We start from the raw sequence: 19,892 nt of genomic DNA on the forward strand, positions 1-19,892 counted from the left end.
GAGAGGGTTTGTGGGCTATCACAGACTCTGATTAATGAGGAGTAACCGAAACCTAGAGTGATGTTCTTCATTTTTGGTCATATTTGATCTCAAATTAGAGATTTTCTACAGTAAAATGTGACAATGATGATGCAAGATGATTTATATGACAGCTAATTCAGTTTATGTCTTTAATGGCTCCTGGAGTGAACTTTCAGTGGTTTCAAATGCCCGACCTTTACATCACTGGGCATCTTACACTTTTTAGTCTATCAGTCTCTATGTCTTTTACTTCCCCAGTCATTTTAGCTCTTAAGTTCTCTCCTTTCAGTCCCTCATTCTTTCCAACTCCCTACACATATAAATATACATAGCTCTTGTTAGCTTTATCGCCCTGTCTTTAGAGTGAAGTATTATGGCTTTGGAACTCTGGCATCAAGATTAAGAAAGATTAAAGTTTTTAGGGGAATGAAGAGGATTTCTATCTTTTACCCACTCAATAGTCTATGAAAGCTACAGTATGCATGTTCCGCACTTAAATAAATGATCTTCTGCATCTGTGGTTGTCCAATGTTGACATTCGTGAATGGCTGGAATACATGTAGCCAATGGGAAATTGTCTCTATCAGTGCGCGTCTTCACAGGACATCAAATCAAGAAGTTACTTCAGGTAAGTTAAACTCTGATTAACATAGAAAAGATACCCTTTTCCAAAATTTCGGCAGAAAATTGAAACAGAAATCGTTACTTTAACAGATTTGATAACAGAAATTTGAACATAGATAAAGCTGAATGTATGTACGTGAAATGATCCAGGCTTAATCTGATTTAATGTAAATGCTGCCTGATAATGATGTCTAGCTGGAAAACAGCTCGTATTGAGTAAAAACCCTATCATAACCACACACACATGCATGCAACAGATCCACAAATGCACACGGGAATCCAGAAATGTATGCAGCAGATCCACACATCCACACAACAATCCACAACATTCTTTTTTTTGGTTCCAAACATACTGTAATTCATGAATGTTTTTCATTGACCTTTCATTGTGCCCATCTTGACACTCAAGAAATCATATAATTTGAGATATGAAAAGTAAATAAGTGTAATGTTGTAATAGATTAGAGGTATTTGAATAGACTCTGGTCATCTTTAAATGCCCTATGACTCCCCTCCCCAACTAGGTTTCCCTCAGTGAATCTTCTCAGTGAAATGAATAGGGAATTTGATGACTGAAAAGTCACTTTTTAAAAATAAATAAATAAAGTTAACATTAACCAACAATTCCAGTGGCTTAAATGAGCTTTAATGGGCTCTTTAATGGGCTTTCAACCAGATAAAGTGCAGTCACAAGATTGTGCAGCATTAAACCTTCAGGCAATGTACACCAATTTTCTGAAATGTCTCTTGTGTAAGCCAGATTCATCATGTAGGAAGGCTGTTGATGCATCTACACCACAAAATACCTGAACCTATAGCTCCATAGGTTTGTCTAGACAGAGCAAACAATTCCTACAAATGGTTGATTCCAGCAAGAGTTCTATTTAATTTGTTAGAGAAATGTTAATAGATAATGATCATGATACAGCAAATATCGCCATCAGGATGTTAGGGTTAGGTTAGGGTTAAGTTAGCTATGTGTAATATAAGTTAATATAGTAGATAACGTGATGTAACATTTTGGTCAACAATGTTTACAACTAAAAGGTATTGATTGAACTGAGAGATTAATGATTAACTGTCTTTGATGTTCATCCCAAATTTACTGCAGGTAGATGCAGTGTCCTTCACTCTTTGGTTGGTAATGGCTTTAGTTGGCAGTAATTTATTGTCTATGTATTCAATTTTATGAGAATGAAGAGATGCAAGCAGTGGCCAGTGAAGTGTTACAAAGAAGCTGGCAAAGACTGCCTTTGGTAGCAGTTTATTCTGTGGAGTCCATCCTAAGGCTGAGATGATGCAGGCAGAGGTCAGTGAGGTATGCCTTGCAGTCTGGCTGGTTCATTGTCAGTCAAGTCCATAATGAGACCGAGGGTGTTAACAGGGTGCTGATATTTGGTTGCTAAGGTGTTCTAGTTGGATGCTAGAGCATTGCTAGGAGGTTGCTAACTGGCTAATGTATTAACATACATAATACATTAATACATAACATTGCAATTAACACAGGAATTTGCAGTAATAATGAAGTAATTAGGTATGTATTAATGCATATTTGTGCACCCGTATGGGGTGGAAGTTCAAATACATGGCTTCAGCTCATTGTGGTAATTAACACATTAATTAACACTATTAGTTCATACAATAAGTTGTAAGGGAATTAATACACGATAACACATTTAATTAATAGCAATTCATATATGACAATATATTAATCAGACAGACTTTTTATTAGTTGCTGATGTGGCAATCATTAATGAATGGCTTAGTTAATCATGAGTCATACATTAACTCAATATTATCTGTGCATTAGTTAAGCATGAATTAATGCATATTAATGCACCCATATTGTAAAGTGTTACCAAACATCCTTACAGCCGCACAGTCTTAGATGTATTGCAAATAAAATAGGTTATTGGTAAACAATCTCTTAATATGTTGTGTGAGGATGCTTTTTTATATGTGTATGAAAGTTATTTATTGAAAATTAATAGAGGTTTGGCTTCACTTAGTGTTGCTGGTGTCATTTAATTGTACTTAATTGTGTCATTTGCAGTCACCATTATGGTGATTAGTGTTATCTTTGGTTAGGCACTTGAAAATGTTTCCAAACATTGCACTATTGTTCGTGAGAACAATTAAGATTTATTGTGATGAAAGAATACTTCTGGATGAGATTAAGTGTTCCTCAATACTTATTTACCAAAGTGTATGGGCTTACAGATTGACATTTTGAAATCCATGTTTTAGTTGGAACTATAATTTTATAATACTGACCAAATGTGATAATAAAGATGGAGCAATTAATTTTTGTTGTGACACGGAGAACAGCTACCGCCTATAAAAAGTATCGTTTTTGAGTTGCCAATTAGACACACATACATCAAGATTCAGCATTCAAAACTCATCAATGGTGACAATCAACAAACACATTTTCAGATTCATGCTGCAATGCATTGTGTCCGCATTGTACAGAACTCAACATTGGCACCCAGCATGCATTGAGGCATGCATCTTAAAATAAGTTTGTTGATTGTCACTATTGGTGAGTTTTGTATGCTGAATGCTGATGTCTTTGCATTCAATTGACAACCCTGACAAATACAATCTCATAAAGGCAGTATCTGTTCACCTTCTCACAAAAGTTTTGCATTTAACCATTTTTATTACCATTTGGTCTGTATTGTAAAAAAATTTGATTTTATACAATTATTTGTCATTCAGTTAATACATGTAATACATGTACTCTGAATCACAGTGTATCACAGTTGTTCTCACGAACAATACTGCACTGGTTGGAATAAATGTATATATTGTACATATTTTCCAATTTTCAAGTGCCTAACCAAAGATAATACTAATGCAAATGAAACAATTAAATGACACCAGCAACACAAAATAAAGCCAAACTCATTTTCAATAAATAACTTTCATACATGAAAATAAATAAATACCCCAAATTTATTAAGCACCCTCACACAACATATTAAGAGATTGTTGTACAATAGCATATTTTATTTGCAGTTGATGTACATCTAAGGTTGTAAGACAGATTCAATTGTTGTGGTGTCTGCTGTTTGGTTCTCTTGTTTTCCTGTTCTTGATGTTCCTCACTCTGCTTGTTAACAGCAATTGTTATCACTAATGATCAATCATCACTTGGAGAGTGTAGCTAGGTAATTTAATTGACTGTTTGGCCAATTCAACCTTAAAGACTACATAGAGTAGATTTAACACTGCTTCAGTGTTAGTTTTACACTCCTGTAGATTGGGACAATATGTACTCTGAGGAGTGTTAATTTAATACTGGGGATTATGCAGTGTAGCACAGAAACATTATTCATTATGCACAACTAATGTCCCAGGAAAACTTTAATAACACATTAGCGAATTTACATAACGAAGTCTGGAGACTACACCCGCAAGCGGTGAGCTAGGTGTGGGAGAGATACCAGCAAGCTGCCGTTTCTCTTTTAATTGCCAGAAAAAGCTCACTCACTGTCATCTGAACCAGTGTCAAAAACGACACCATGCGAGAGAGACTCAGCATGTGCACGATAGAGATTGAGCGGCAGCCAGGGAAATGAATAGTTTGGAGATTTTAAACTTTCTTAAATTAAACTTCAGCAATCAGGTTTTATATCTGTATGTATAGTGTCTAATAATGCATTGAGATAAACTTAATTTTATCTTTCCAGTAAAGCCTGATTTAAATTAAAACTGCCCATTTGATTTTTTTAAAAAGTCCACTGAAAAACAGCAGAATATTATGACTTTTAGAGCATGCCAAGGATTTTATGGCATGTAAACCTATATTGTATTAAAGATTTATACCTGTTAAAATGTGTCTAATTAACTATCTGCACAAATGTTTTTTATTACATAATTAAAATAAATTATGACTAATGTGGTGAACAATCCAGTTTATAGCAGAGCCCCTCCATTCTGATTGGATCGTGGCAGGACCAACTCAAACAAATGTCAAGCACAGCCATCAGATCAGCTGCTCGGACAACTGCAAGACACCCATCACAAGAAAGTAAAACCTACACATGGAAAGAGACTTCTCTTTGGTTGATGACTGATTTTCCAGCACCAAAATCTGAAACCCCCATCCTAGCTAAAATGGTCATAAAATTTCCAGAGGCAGCGTTTACGTCCCATGTGGTAGAAAAGGCTGAAACAAAGAAGCCACAAAGACAAACTTTTACACACAAACTTTACTCCTAAAATGGATTTCAACTGCAAAACATCTACTCAATGTTTGTTCACTGAACTGTTTATGTAAATTGCAGTTGTTCAATTAACACAATAGTTCACACAATCTGAACTATGGTGGCATAAATGAATGCATGCGTAATATATCATCTTTCAATATCACGTTTGGTCTCTATATCTTCAGAAAAATGCCAAGAGTATTTTGTGAAGAGGTTTGGAAAAGGAACAATGCATAGATAAAAACTTTAAAGACATTGTTCTAACTATTCAAAACCACGTTGACTCCTCAGCCTGAGTTTGGCAATGGGGGTATGTGGCAAGCAGGACGCGGCTGAGCAGAGCGAGGTCAGAGGGATAAGTGCTAAACGAGTTCCACCTGTGTGCCACACTAGTCTCGCGTTCCAGGGAGGAGCGGCAGGAGCATTTATGGAGAGAAGACAGCAGCAGATGGGGAGACAGAGAGATGCATGGAGCTCTGTGTGTCTGTCACAGTAACTGCTGAAAAGCAAGGCTGTTGAGTGTTGTTGAATGTGTTTGTTTATTGTGATGATTATGTTTTGATATACACTGAAAAGTGTGGCATTAAAGGCTTGTTCACCCAGCTCCTGCTTCCTCAATTTTATTGCTAACTAATAATTTTTTTAAAAATATAATTTAATATAAGTATTTATTGAAAAAATATGTAGATCTGAAGATTATATTGTAATTAAGTAATTTACAATTTTTATTGATCCTTTAAATGGCTTCAAATTAAATTAACAAATGTAATTCAAGGAATTTTTGTGTTAAGATAGTCTAAGTAGATTTTATTATTAGCACAGAAGTCATTTAGGCTTTAAATTCTGTTGCAATTCGGTGGAAATATATTTCAATTTGTTTTATTGTTGCATTTTTTTCTCTGTTAACTGTCAAAATAAATGAAGTACATTAACTTTGGGTCTGCAATTATTATTCATACGCACAACTGTTTAAATAGCCTCTAAATTAATGTTGGGCAAATGAGGACATAAATTAGGTTGGAATACTGCATGTCTGCCTATGGAATAATTATTAAAAGCAAAACCAACTGCTTACCAACAAACAAATATTTGTCACAGTTCCGGAATTTGTGCCAGCTCACACACTTGTTTGTTTTTCTCTCTCCCTCATGTCTCACAGGTGGAGCCGGCACGCGTGATCAGCGTTTCCATGAGAGCGCTGATCGATCTCGTGGAGATGCTGATCACGGCAATTATTTACTCACGTATTTCCATCTGTTTCACTTTGATTGCACTCCCTACTTATTCCTTGTGTTTCCCCTCTTTCTTTGCCAGTTTATTGTTCACTGTCATGTTAACTGTGCTCTCTTGTGTAGTTGGAGCATGCTCGTGTATCTGTTGGTTAACTGTCTGTAGAGGTGCGGTTACCTTCCTGTTTGCCATTGTCCTCGCTAGGTCTGTGCCCAGTTCATGTGGAGGAGTATATAATCTGGGCTTTGCTTCACACCTCACCAGCTTCAACGGACTCTCTTCGGATTGCTACTGACTTCCACAACGCACACACTTATTATATGAAATAACTACACTATAACTTCACTAGCCCATTGTGGCTCACTGTATTTCAATTTTCTGCATCTGGCGCCAGGTTTGCCTTATCTTGACATCGAGAACGCTGTTAATAAAACCATTAAACTGTCAGCTCTGCTTTTGGGTCCTTTTTCTTCTAATCGTTGACATTTTCAGATTCGTTGCCTACTGTATTAATAGCTGTGGCAAGGAGGAGGGCGGGGCCGGGCCGTGATGACACATGCCTGGCCCCTAATCAGGATAATCAAGGCGACGAGAGGGATAAAGGCAGCCGGAGGTGGCAGTTCGAGAGAGAGAGAACTACAGGCAGCTGCCCTGTATGCGTTTATGTTATATGTCTTTTGTTTAAGTTAATCATTAAATTATTATTTATGTTGTTAAGCCGGTTCTCTCCTCTTCCTTCCCTTTTATCCCCTTACAATAGCACTTCAAATTCTAATCACATTTTATTACACACTTAATGGGGATTTTAAATGAATGTTACTCAAGATCGGTCTTGGTCTCAAGACCGGTTCCAACCGCACTTTTACTCTGTCTTGTCTTGGTCTCGACGAGGACTAGGGATTTTGTTTCAAGACTGGTAAAGACCACAACTGCAAGGATATCAATAAATTGTCTGTGTATTTTTTTATTTATTTGTTAACAACATTACTGTGATTGGATGTAAATCTTCCTGCTTCAAATGCATTCATTCTAATACATCCTACAACTACATTCTAATTTGAAATTTTTTGTTACTGTTAAAGGCTGTCACCCCTCCCTGCCCCCCTTCACACGCACTCCAAGAAACTGAATGTGGGAGACAGGACAAGAAACTGTGGCTGTCTGAGAGATGACATCCAAATCTTCTGTAATATAATTTGCTTACCTAAACCACTGTGTCCACAAGTGTGCCATGAAAAATGATCAAATTCCTCAAAATAAATAAATACCAAGATTTTTCCAGTATTTTAGTGAAGGCATAGAGACGGTAGAAGAGTTTTAAAGTTGCATATTCAGTATATTTTCCAATACATAGTATTTTATGCAACCAGTATAAATTATTTTTAAATAATTAAATATTTAGATTACTAAAAGCAAATTCTTCTGTTTTAAAGAAGTCCAAAAATACTGCGATTCGATGTGAACATTTTGCTGCTGGATTCTACCTCTGTTGATGCGACTTATGTGTTTTTTATTTCCTCTATATCAACAATGTGATTTTGACCCTGTGCGACTTATAGAGAGGTGCAACTTTATTTCCGGAAAATACAGTAAATAAAAAAAAAATATATATATATATATATATATATATATATATATATATATATATATGCTATATATAATTTATTTGCTAGTACCAAAAGACACAAATTTGTTGGTTTTCCATTAACCAATTAGCGTTGTTGGCATCTGTGACCTCATTATACAGTGTACCTATGTTACTTGTGTTTTTTGCAAAGCTTAATTTCAAACATTACGAGTTCACGCTACTAAGACAGATGGAAAATAGCTGTGTTCTTACAAGTTCTTGAAAAGGAAAACTATCGACAATAGTTATGTGTGATAGTTGTGTGCCTTGGGATTTTTTTTAATCGTAAAAAAACACTGACCTGAAATGAAATGCAATGCTTACCAGCACCTAGAAAGGAAGAATAAAGAAAGGTGAGCCAAGCGTAAGTGATGCTAGCAAAGTTAGTTAGCTAAAATTAGCAATCTGCCTATTGCTGCATTCCATTCAACCTGGTAAGCTGGATTTTCCAACTTCATACTGGAAAAAGTGCAATGGAACGATTTTGCCGAGATGCAGGTGATGTCACACAATCTTGTCGGCACCCAGGAAAATTTACAAAATAAGTTATAAACGTAAAATTGTATTAAATATTATCAATAAATTAGTAAAAGTTCCTACATTACATGATATTAAAGCTTGTTTATCAAACCTTAGCAGAGTAGCAGGTGTTCAAAACATGATAAATTATACACTTTTGATAATCGTACACCTGTAGCACAAATGCTAGCTTTGTTTATGAATTGGGTTGTTAAGAGACATCTCTGGTGACAGTCAAATAACTGCAAAACTAACGGGAGTGTTGCAGATGTTTCCTTAAACATCATCTTTCGAGCATCTGGCATTGGAATGCCTTTAATCGAGTGGAATATCCCACATCCGAGTTGAATGGAAGGCAGAATCTGTACTTAAACTCATCTTCGCCCCTCACCCAAAGAGATTTAGTGAGTATTAGCTATACATATTTACTACCTATGTATTTACTGTTTTTTAAGGTGCTTTTTTAGGTAGCTTGCCAGCAATTTGCCACCTAGCTAGGTGCTCAAGCTACCTAATTTAGTTAACATATAATGAGGGATGTAGCTTATGCAGTGTTATGCAGTTTGTGGGAGATTGAGGGGACAGGGCATGTAGTGACAAATTGTTGTTCCCTAGTTACGTTTTTGCTTGTGATAAACAATGACAAGACAGGCCACATAAAGCTATGTAGCTAATGTATACAATGTTACGTTACATCAACATTAGCTAATGTCAGCTCTGACATAAACACTACACACCGCGGTAACACTCTTTCACTTGGGTGAGAGAGCTAGAGATGTGACGGCAGAGAGTGGAGACTGAGAAATGTGCCTCCACTTATATGAAAAATGTACATTTTAAATAGGCTGCTTTGCTTATGTTTGGCATTCTTTGTTCTATTTTCTAGATTTAGCATTGTGGTTAGCAAATTGCACACATTTATACAAGGCTTGTTGTTGGTTGAAAAATAAAAAAATAAATTGTAGGGCTGAAACGATAAGTCGACATTATCGACAACGTCGACAATAAAAAATTGTCTACAACAATTTTCGTTGTCGAATATTCGTTTGATCTCATTTAACGTAACATGAGATCACATTAAACTGTAATGATGATGCACGAGAGCAGCATGAATTACACATATCACAGTTAAGATGCACTCTAAACTTTCCAAACAGCTTCAACTTATGTAGATCCCAAAGTATGAGGGAATTATACAAAAAACAAATAAGTAAATTCAGAAGCACTCTCATTGTGGAATAAGCGGAGCCGAAGCTCTTTAAAGGAAACACCCAGGCGTTACATCTTAAATGCAATATTTATCTTTATTGTTATTAAGCATGTTTAGTACAACATTTTAAGTCGGGCCACAAGCTGAATATTTGGTTAAGAGGTAATGATTCATCTTTGCAATAATCGTCGAATAGTCAAATAACCGTTATAATAATCATTAGATTAATCGATTATCAAAATAATCGTTAGTTGCAGCCCTATTAGAAAAGTCTGTATTGAATAATTGTTTGATATATTCTGTACTTAATGATGATTTCTAGGGGAAGAGTCTTCAGAAAACCTGATGCAATGTTTGCATAAAAAGTTACTGTATTAATTAGGTGGATGGTAAAACTTGGAAAAGGAGAGTTGAATAAAGATGGTTAAGTTGATTTCAGCTCTTTGGTGTTTGTTTGTATTTGTTTACTCATAGAAAACAAAGGAAAATTCACACACATAAAATTCACCTCAGCAATGCCTTGATTATTATATCAAGACATTTCTCATGGTACACTGACACACACACACACACACACACACACACACACACACACACACACACACACACACACACACACACTCACACACTCACACACTCACTCACACACACGGCAATAAAAGTAGTAATCAATTTGAGGAGTGCCTATGGTTTGCATGTTCCAAAATTTTATCTTAAGTGTTGTTCTGTTCTTGGACTTGACTTGGTCTTGGTCTTAACTTGGTCTCAACCCCTCAAAGTCTTGGTCTTGACTCAGTCTTGATACACTCACTCTCAGTGCTTGGGCGCTAATAATCTTTGAAGAACAATAGGGCCTAATTAAAAAATCTAAATAAATCTGTCATGGTTTTCTTGATTTAGGTTAATTTGCAGTATGCTGTGTGTGCAATTTTCATGTAACCTCACTCATAAAGAGTATCACTAATAAAACAAACAAACAAAAAAGCTTGGCATCAATCCATCTCAGAACACTACTGCACTCAGCCTACAGCAATTCTACACATGTCAGAAAATCATTTGGTTCCAATTTCAGGCATCTGAATTTCAGAAAATCTCATCTGATAAGACCCGGAAGATGAGCTAGGCTTTCTGACCTGATATAACCATTAAACCCCATGATAATGAGTATATAATGCCTTATTTGCTGGACTTGAGGACTCTTCTCCATAAGTCTATCTGGGTTTAACCAGTCTCACATAGTATTTTGCAATTGGGATGTTTTCTATGACACACTGAAACTCATCTCATTACTACACAATACAAAAAACTGAAGGACATTATCTCAGCAAATACTTTTGTAAAAAAGTGTATAGAGAGATTGTGAGAACTAAAGGTTATTGTTTAAACTAAGAGATTTAATGATAAATGGTCTTGATGTTCATCCCAAATTGACTGCAAGGTAGATGCAGTGTCCTTCACTGTTTGGCTGTTAAAAGCTTAAGTCGGCAGTTATTTATTGTCTATCTATTCCATTTTACGAGTATACAGAGCTGGTTTGAAAATAGCACCACACTCGCAACTTGGTTTGGCTGGTTATTATAGCCCCATTAGCCCCTGCTGGTAGATGACGTAATTACACCATCTGGTCCCAAAAACCACCTTTTTCCATTTATGGTCATTCAAAATTACCTGTGTATTTTGACAAAATAAAGTTTTTTGCATTTCATAATTTTTTATAGTAAGTATACAAGTAGAGTAGAATTTATGGGATTGGCTCAAAAACTTATGTGGTTCATATGAACAAAGATGGAAGATTTCTTTAAATACATACTGCCACTGAGATGAACGTAAACGCTAATGGATTTTCTCCATGTATTATGGGTATAACAGGTATCCTTGAAGTGTTTTTCAGAAGCTTAGTCAAAACAAGAAGACATTATATGCTTTATGTGTAGCCTCTCTATATTCCGTGCCAGTTGGAGTGAGTACTTTTGCTGGACAGTGTGTTTTAGAGCCACACTTTGATGACACATAAACAGGTACTAGAATAAACAGACACTTTGAAGTTGTATAAGGAGTGTGTGTCATAGTGCTCTCGTTTTTCATACACTCCCTCTGTTGTTCTGCTTCTCTCTTATTGTCCTTCATCTCTCTATATGCTTGTTTCTCCCCTTCTGGCTCTCTCTGCCCAACCCCATCTCTCTCTCTCTCTCTCTCTCTCTCTCTCTCTCTCTCTCTCTCTCACTATTTCTAGCTCTCTTGCACTCTCTCTCTGCCCCAGGCTGTGTGACAGTGAGTTTCAGCTGTGTTTTTCTACTGTCTCCGCTTGCAAGAGCTTTGATGTCTTTTCTGTGTCTACTGTCACTGTGCTGGGAAACCAAAAGTGTAGTGTGGCATTGTAGGAAGTGTTCAGGGTTCACTCATCTTCAAAGAATGTAAGGTCAATTTAAGGCATTTTGAATAGCCTCAAAACATAGAAAATAAAAATATAAATTTGATGTGGCTACCATATGCCTCTAAAACAGCACCAGTTCATCTAAGTAAAATTTGTCAAGGTTGCTGGTATATAGGTTGTTCCAAGTATCTTGGAAAACTTGCCACAGTTCTATGTATTTAGGTATTTAGTCACAATTGCTTCTGTCTCTTCATGTAATCCCAGACTGAATGATGTTGAGATCCAGGCTCTGGGGGGGTCATACCATCTGTTGCAGGACTGCTAGTTCTACTTCTCTTCTATTTGCAAAAGGAATGTTCAGAAATCTAAAACTGATCTATCCTATTGACACACTCAAGCAGAAGATATCAAAATAACCATCCTAAGTGCAAGACTTTTGCAGGTACTGTGAATTCAGTGTTGGATGGGTGTAATGTGGTACAAAACCATGTGTAATCAGATTACTTTTACTGTAATTAAGTATTATAAGGGATGACTTTTCATTAGAGCTGTCAGAATTAACACGTTACACATGCGATTTAATTAAAGTTTAACGCTTAAAATGTAACGTGATAGATGCTATTTACACTGAGTGCAAATAGCAAAAAAAGCATCTTCTTTGCACTAAGAGCAAATAGCGTTAGATGCTAGGTGCAAATATTGGCAGATACACTTACACCCAAATTTAAATACTAACATACAGTATAGTGGCATCACTGCAGCATTTGTATTGTTTATTTGAAGTCCCACAGACTACCCCCGACAGCAACCCTACATTAAAAAAATTAACCATGGTTTTACTACAGTATACATAGTATCACCATGGTATTTTTCTAGTAAAATCATAGTAACCACAAAATTAAACATGGTTACTATTAGTAGTAGTAACACCATGGTTAGGACATCAGAACTATATAGTTTCCAACAAAACACATGGTTACTACAATATTACTACAGTAAAACCAATTTTATCCGAATAAAATCCTTCTCTCATTCACTGTGACCAAATCACCCCGAGGAATCTCTTTTATTTATTACTATAAGTAGTGTAGGAAATATTAAGGTTAGAGACATGAGAAAAATTATATCAAGTGGTGAGATTCAAACCCAGATCTCCAGCGTGATAACACATGCACATACCATCGTTACACCAGAGCTACTACAGCTGCACATGGGGGTGCAGTTTGTCATAAAATCCTGTGTTTCCACCAGACTACTGGAGAGCAAATAGTCACTAAGTTATCCAATCTATTAATACACTAAATGTCTAGCCCGTTAAATAGTTTAATTTCTCTATCCCATCACGAAAAATTAAAATATGTCTGCCTTCATTTGATCAGCAGTTGACCCCAAATAAATCTGTCATGGCTGTCTTGAGTTGGGTCTGAGCAGTGGTGGACAGAGTTAGTGTAAATAGCCTCTGCCAACAAGATGAGCTATTTGCACTTAGTGTAAATAGACACTCTGTTTTCTTAATCATGTTTAACACATTTACCATTAATTCAGCATAAACACTGTGTAAGGGCGGAACCCTTGGAAAAGTGTCTACCCGGAGTCATTACACTTATGCACACGCCACAGACAGACACAAAACACTGCCAGAGCCCTTCTACTAAGAGTAGCCCACAAGCTTAGCAAAAAAACAGCATAATGCGGCTGTCCCATAGATATTCTATGTGTAGTACTGTCGTAACAAGCTAGTTGACTGTTACACTCTCTCCTATAATCGAGCCGTGGAGATTGTTATCTTAATAAATAAAATAATCTTTGACAGTTCCCTGTCAGTGATAAAAAGATGTAGAATTGATGTACAAAACAAGCCCAAATGGCACTTGTGATAGAAATGAAGTAACCTTCAGCCTATGTAAGGCAAGTTGATTACCACAGAAGCACACCAAATATTAACTATCACCAAAGCACAGAATAAGATGTTTGTTTGCAAGTGCTTTTCATGGTGAGTTCAAAGCGGTGCTCGATGCTGGCATTGACGCTCTGACACAAATCATGGATGAAGCTTCATGATTGCTGTACAAAGCAGATAGCCAAAATCTACCAGCCGATTAATATTGTGTAAGATGACAGATTAAGGGATTTACTGCCCTATGCAATGGATATGCAACCTATGTGGGGACTAGTGCTTTCAATTAGTCAAACTCCCACTTAGTCTTTGGGAAACGCTTAATGCTACTTGAATTGGTGCTATTTTAGTGCATTTCTATCTTTATATTATGAAAGGCTTTGATTGCATTATATTGCTACATATGGTTTTGTTTTCTTTCCTAAGATGGAGAGAAATACATTTTGACAAGTAAAGAAGTATACTGTATATAGTGTCAAATTTCAGTACTTTTAAAATGTGCAATTAATTGTGATTAACTACAAAGAAAAATATGCGATTAATCACGATTACAAATTTTAATCGATTTACAGCACTACTTTTTATTTAAAAACAAACATGTATCAGTTAATGTTCCTCTGTTATTTGCATTACATAACAAATTTTTATTAAATTAATATTCCATGTTTAATACAATTAACACAGAAAATATTTTCATCCCTATGTTGTAAATATCAGAATCGTTTACAGTTCACTTACAATAACCACGTTTACATGCACTTAAGGAAATGGTTTATTCCAGGGCCTGGGTAGCTCAGCAAGTACTGATGCTGACTACCACCCCTGTAGTCACGAGTTTGAATCCAGAGTGTGCTGATTGACTCCAGCCAGGTCTCCTAAGCAACCAAATTTGCCTGGATGCTAGGGAGGGTAGAGTCACATGGGGTAATCTCCTTGTGGTTGTGACTAGTTGTTCTCTCTCTCAGTGGTGCACATGGAAATTTGTGTGTAGATTGCGGAGAGTAGCATGAGCCTCCACATGTGGAGTCTCTGCATTGTCATGCACAATGAGCCACATGATAAGATGCACGGATAAGATTGACTGTCTCAGAAGCGGAGGCATCTGAGACTTGTCCTCTGCCACCCGGATTGAGGTGAGTAACCGCGCCACCAAGAGGACCTACTAAGTAATGGGAATTGGACATTTGAAAATGTAGAGCTCGGGTCGAGTCTCCATTATGGACAGTGAATATCGGGAATTATTTTCTGTTGTAACTGATAGCATGCTACAGATGCTGTTAAGAGCTTATCTTGTATTGACCCAGAAGCATTGAACAACACAAGCACTCTTTTGAGGCGCTGACATAATACAACAAACAAATACCTAGAGATACATTTACAATGCCACAGGTTGGCTTATGTTCTTATGTTATGGACTGTTTTACAATGTATTTGATCTAAATTAAAATGAAGAACTGAATATACTTTTTGGTGTCTGTCCATTTTCTTTTTTTCCCATCTGGTAAAGGCTGATTTGAGATTTAGGAATTAATCCATAAGTGAAGTAATAAGTAATTTCCGAACACTGTACATGTTATATTTGTTGTAAGTAACAATATAGGTGACACACTAGGTACACCACCACTGGAGTAGTGGTGGTGGTGTAGTGGGCTAAAGCACATAACTGTTAATCAGAAGGTCAGTGGTTTGATCCCCATGGCCACCACCATTGTGTCCTTGAGCAAGGCATTTAACACCAGGTTGCTCTGGGGGGATTGTCCCTGTAATAAGTGCACTGTAAGTTGCTTTGGTTAAAAGCGTCTGCCAAATGCATAAATGTAAATGTACACTCAGATGTTATGTGTGTAAATCATAAAGCCTGTGCTTTAAATTAAAATTTCCTTTTAAATCCCATCAATTTTAGCCGTCCTGCAGTGTGTTTCTCTCAATCTCTTGCTCTCTTTTGCTGCTCTCCTCATCTCTGCCTGTCACACTTCGATTTAACAATTCCAATCTGCCTAGAGAGCTTCCCTGGAGACCCACCAACACACGCAACCCAGAACTGTCAGCCACAAAATCTCTTGCACTCTTTCTCTCACTTGTATTGATCAAAGCCTATTTTTTTACTCTAAAATAGACCCAAATACATGAATCTACCACCACCATGCAATGACACAACACAACTGAACTTAATAGAGGAAATTCTATATTTAGATCAAACACTTAAAGATTCAAGTGTGTCAGTTTTCTTATACCCTTCCAAACCATAAAGTCCAAAGGGAACGGTCTTTGAACTCAAGTCTGCTTCAGGCCAGATGATCTGTTCTTTGAGGGAGATGTATTTCTTCTCTAAAAACTGACCTCTTTACTTACTCTTATGAGATAATATGAGCTCTTTGGGAAAAGCCAGCACCCTTGTTAACCACTGTTCACTGGGGAGAAATGCTTACCCATATGCTGCTTTGGCAAAAGGGACCAGTTTAGCTCATTTAAACTAGCCCACTGAGGAACATGACATGGTTCTTTGGTTTTCAAATCAGGGTTTGGGAAACCTGTTTAAAAAAGCATTGATTATTTTAACATTTTCATTTGGTAACGCCAGTGGCACAGTCAGTTTCTTCACACGGCTCTTTGCCATGTAATGAAAGTGAACAGTGAATCCGGGCTGTCCCCCCAAATAAACAAAGCATGATAAAACCACAAAAAAGTGGTGATTCAATGCGTGTACTTAATTCTGAGTCTCAAATCAAATAATTTATGAGCTTTGAAGATGGGATGAATTATTTGGCTGTGAGCAGTGCCCTGACACGAGGAACCAATCATGTTGCAGCGAGGTTTGAGGGGATGGTTCCAGTCCAGCCCCATGCTCATAGCGGCACCGGCAAGCAGGTCGGCCATCTGCGTGTCGGCCTCAAACTGGGCGGACCGACCCGAAGGTGGCAGCCTAGTTGAGTCCTCTGCATCTGATGCAGCGTTGACATCATCATCCAGCCTGGGGGTCCGAAGGAAAAATCAGACTTGCCGTGGGGCAAGCTGGTCTCACCTGGATCCGAACGGAAGCAAACGAGCGTGCTGAGGGGCGGGTGGTTCATGTGGCTTTTACCCGGCAAAGCCGTGCACTCTGAACTCCCAAAATCGCCTCCATCGCCAGCCGGGTCGACCTCCATCCCTTGGGCCTTTTCTCAAAGCTCAGAGGCAACTGACCCCCAGTGTCACTTCACCAACACAACGTCGAGTTGTCGAGCTGTAACAGAAGGGAAATCTGGAATAGCGAGTTTTAAATTTCAGTTCATCACACAAGTTAATATGGGATTAAAGCAATATTAGGTTGAGTAGTGACAGAATTATAATTTTTGGGTGAACTATCCCTTTGGCAAGTAGCCTGACCAAGAATTCACATGAACATAATTTAAAAAAATGCATATTCTTCCCATCTGATGTAACACAAATGAAGTCTCAGGGCACCTACTCATAGCGACAGCTCAGGAGGAGTGTTTTGATAGTTATAAATGCACAATCAATTTTGAGGGTGTGGAAAGATTTGTGTCCATTTTAAATGAAGCAAGAATAGAGAAAATGACATTTACACAACTGGACCTACCTATAAATTTCACACTGGTCAGAGAATGCCTTTGTCCTAATGTTCTCAGCTTTTGGTCACAGTGATTGAGCGACACTTTTAGCAAACCCTTGCATTTAAAAACAATGGATATGCAGCATTTTCTAATGTAGCGTAGTGCTTTACTTACCTTTTATTACCTAACCTAGCAGCAAATGCTAATGCAGGAATGAGAAAAGCTAACATGCTGAAGCAGACGCAGCCCTACATGGAAGAAGGTCATACACTTCATATCATTAACTGAGTGGGAAAGAGAGAGAGAGGGGAAAACAGAGGTGAGGTTGGGAGGAAGAGGACAGAGGGGAGGATTAAGTGAAAGGGCAGACACACAAATCAGAGTGAAAGGAGAGGTGAGATGGATGAAAAAACTACATCACTGAATATAGAGATAAAGGTAAGAGACAGGTGGAGGTGTGAAGTGGAAGATAATCAGAGATAAAAACCTCTCAAAGGATGAGAGGGAATGAGAAGATATGCTTGAAAAGACAATTAAAGAATGGTTCAAAGGCAAAACAAATTGAGAGTCATGGAATAAATGTCAGAAATGACAATACACAAATAAAAATAATTCAAAATGTATATCTTTCACTGAAAATGTGAGTGCCGTTTAGAATACATATTAATATGAGGAAGCTCAATAAAACCTTAACTAATGTGACATTAAAATGTGTTATCAATGACTTTATGCCTCATTCTATGAGTTGAATTCAAACTAGATCAGTAAAAGATGCTTTTGTAACAACTCGCTTGTTAAAATTTTTATATACTCTCACTGAGCACTTTATAAGGTTCAACGTGTTGTGCATTCTGAGATGCTGTTCTGCTCACTACAATTTTACAGAGTGTTTATTTGAGTAACTGTCGCCTTTGTCAGCTTGAACCATTCTGGCCATTCTCTGATGACCTCTCTCATCAACAAGGCATTTCTGTCTGCAGAACTGCTGATCACTGGTTGTTTTTGGCACCATTCTCTAGAGACTGCTGAGCGTGAAAATCCCAGCAGATCAGCAGCTACAGAAATAGTCAAACCAGCCCGTCTGGAATCAACAATCATGCCACGATTGAAATTACTGAGATCACATTTTTGAAGCTCCTGATTAGTAACTGCATGGGTTTATGCATTGCACTGCTGCCACATGACTGGCTAATTATATAATCGTATGAATAAGGTATACAGATGTTCCTAATAATGTTCTCAGGAAGTGTATATGCAGTAGAAAATGGGCAATTTTCCTTGTTTCCATTCTCAATTAATGACACTAATTCACTAATAGACTATATGCGGCCACAATATGCAGCGATTACACTCTGTTATTGTAGTTTATGATGACACTGATACAACTGCAAAGATTGGTATATAAAAGAGTGTTAATGGGAAGAACACAGACAAAATAATTATGATAGGCATACCTTACTATGGGCAGATGTGTGAATGGCTTTCACTGCAGAAGGCACATGAGTGAAGCAATATAGAAAACAAAAGAGTAAATGGGCATTATTTGAGTAAATTTGACTAATTAAACAAAAAATGCATGACAGATGTAGGTAAATTTACACCAGCTCGCTAAAAACTGCACACTGGTGTTTTCATGTTGACTGTTCTTAACTGACTGAACGCCGTGAACCGGAATTAGCTGCCAGCTTTAAGGTAGGTGGAGCTCCATGTCACACCTACAGATGATGTGGACCAACTCTGCCCTTAGTTTTGGATTTTACTTCCCCTTTGTGGCAGAGAGCTGACATGAACGTGTCTGTCTTGTCTTAAGTGATACCCTGCCCTCTCATCTGGCATGTTACCTGTTTGATAATTAGTGTATTGTCCCCACCTGTGTCCCCTGGTATTCCTCCTGATTTCTCTCTCTATCATCCCTATGTGCTCAATCTTGTGCCAGTTCGTTGTCTCAACTCTGCCAAGTCGATCTAGTCATGTATTACTCCAGTCTTTCCAGTTGATTTAGTTTTTTGTCTGTTAATTTTGTATTTGCCTTTGTTTCTCCATTGTGAGAGTTTTTGTTTATGTTTTCATGTTTTGTTATTATATTGGTTTTTGGCTTTCTCTCAATCGTGAGTGTTTTGTGTTCTGTTTTGTGGTATTTTCAATAAAATCCCATTTTTGTTCTTGTGTTTGAGTCCTCTCCTCTTCACGCTTGGTAGTGTTTGTGACACCAATGGCAGCAAGAAGATGTTTAGCAGCCAGTAAGAAGTTTTCCTAGAAGCTCGTAGGCTAGCTTTTACAAACAGTAGTGTAGTCTAGGGCATCTACCCACCTATCTTTCTGTAGAATTTTGCGTATGCCCACCTAAAATGAGCTGCAGCAGGCCAGAGTGCAATTGATAGCACTAGCAAGACAGACAATCAGAAGCTTAATTTCAGACACAACAGGATATTTGTAAACGACAAACACACCTGTTCGTTATTCGATTTCCTATGAAGTATATTGGGGCCTTTAGTCTCTAAACTAGTCTAGTCTTACACTTGGTCACTTCATGCATTTTTACTGATCGGATATCCAATCATGAAAAGACCAAGTGTAAATGCAAGACGGAATCGAGATGGATAAAATCCGATGGCGGTGGTG

At 37.4% G+C, this 19,892-nt stretch overlaps 1 protein-coding gene across 1 annotated transcript in view; it reads right to left on the reverse strand.

The window, feature by feature from the left end:
- LOC127653321 (NACHT and WD repeat domain-containing protein 2) overlaps window positions 1-19,892 on the reverse strand; it is an 89,607-nt gene that overhangs the window by 22,866 nt on the left and 46,849 nt on the right. The gene's annotated exons all lie outside the window — the stretch shown is intronic.

The sequence above is a fragment of the Xyrauchen texanus genome, chromosome 2 (assembly GCF_025860055.1).
Source record: "Xyrauchen texanus isolate HMW12.3.18 chromosome 2, RBS_HiC_50CHRs, whole genome shotgun sequence".
NCBI lineage: Eukaryota > Metazoa > Chordata > Actinopteri > Cypriniformes > Catostomidae > Xyrauchen > Xyrauchen texanus.